Genomic DNA, 1,663 nt, shown 5'->3' on the forward strand with positions numbered 1-1,663 from the left:
AACTCTGGTCTTCAATGACTTTGGCCCAGAAGACACTCAGTAAGGCAATTTGAGTTTTGAAAATTGGTTTCTTCACACATGAAATAATTTAATTTAATAACAATGATAGTAATCTTGTTAATTGAAGGAAGGAAATTCATTGAGCGAAGCCACATTAATGCCTAGCATCATTTTACTCTGTTCGATTTTCTGAACTTAGCAGACTATACCCTGGTTTCTGGAACACTCCATCCCAGGTGTGACTGAGCATCTTGGGTGAGCACTGCCCACCTCCAGGGAAGAGATCTCTGCCCTGGTCATGGAGGTTAGCCAAAAATATCTGGTGTCAAGTGGGCTGCCTTCCCTTTTCATTTCCTCATTCCAAACTCCTCTTTTCCCTGGTGTGTTTTTATTTCCCTTTTTCCTTAAATATATCTATATATATAATCTCCTAAAACAGTCCTTTTAAAAATAGCCTCTCATGCTTTCTTCCATTCGGTGATCCATAGAAACCCTCAGGATAAACCCCCAAATCTCAGCTCCAGTAGTTATCTAATCATGATCATTGTTGTTATTACAACCATCAGCCATTCATCCGCTGTTTCCATCATTACTGGTTTCATTATATTGGTTAAAACTATCCCACCAGCACTGAAGCTCCTGGGGTACTACCTTATCACCTCCTCTGGGAAATGACTGCCATGAAACGCTCCCAGTTACGGGCTCCTTTTAGTCATGCCTGATTGGATTAAGAGCGAACATCTGAACTAAGAGAAACTAGTCAAATTGTTTCTTCCTAAAAAATTTAGAATTAGAATTAAGAGTTTAATCAGTCTGACCTGGTTGTTGCAGTTGCACACTTGGGAGACTTGAGCTGGCTATCACCTGCCTCACATGGTGAAAAAAAAAAAAAGGAAGCCTATTGCAAAAAAAACAACAGAACTTCTGGCAGATTTTCAGTTCAAGCTCCCATCTCCCCAGTCCCACCCCTCCACACCCCTCATGGATATACACAAATAACCACAATCCTCTTTCAAAGACCACCACCTCTCTGACATAATCATCTCCATCTCTTTTCTTTTTGCTTTTGAACGACTGTTTTCATATATCCTCTTCTTCCTTCATATATTAAGTACAAAGATTCCCACCCACCCCCTTTTTTTAGCATTTATTTATTTATTTGGCTGCGCTGGGTCTTAGTTTTGGCACACAGGATCTTCGTTGCCGCATGAGAATTCTTAGTTGCTGCATGTGGGATCTAGTTCCCTGACCAGGGATCGAACCTGGGCCCCCTGCATTGGCAGTGCAGAGTCTTAGCCACTAGACCACCAGGGAAGTCCCTGCTCCTCCTTTTTAAGGCCAACCCTTCAACTTGACTTGGCCCTACTCCTTTCCATCTCCAAAGAAACCCTCAACAGCTATCTTCAATTACCTTCTCTGGCACCCATCTGTTCATCTTCCATTTCTATTTCTCCAGGGAGAAGTCTTCAGGTGTGCTTCTGTTTTCCTTCACTTTGTCACCAAACTACGGGAGAGAGAGGTCTGCACTTTGTAAACAAGTACTGAACTCTGGCTACCTCCGAGTAACAATAACCCCAGAGCTCTGTGTATGGCATGACTCTGCTACTACCTCCTGTCCACCCTCACCCTCCATTAAGCCCAGCAAGCTGTCCTCTTCCCTCAT

The 1,663-nt window shown here is 42.9% G+C and overlaps 1 non-coding gene across 1 annotated transcript; it reads right to left on the reverse strand.

Moving 5' to 3' along the window:
- Positions 1 to 1,241: 1,241 nt before the first annotated feature.
- On the reverse strand, positions 1,242 to 1,314 carry TRNAG-GCC (transfer RNA glycine (anticodon GCC)). The gene has a single exon. It is a non-coding gene; the product is annotated as a tRNA-Gly (tRNA).
- Between the last annotated feature and the right edge of the window lie 349 nt (positions 1,315 to 1,663).

This window comes from Neophocaena asiaeorientalis, unplaced genomic scaffold, assembly GCF_003031525.2.
Source record: "Neophocaena asiaeorientalis asiaeorientalis breed wild unplaced genomic scaffold, Neophocaena_asiaeorientalis_V1.1 scaffold153, whole genome shotgun sequence".
Classification (NCBI taxonomy): Eukaryota; Metazoa; Chordata; class Mammalia; order Artiodactyla; family Phocoenidae; genus Neophocaena; species Neophocaena asiaeorientalis.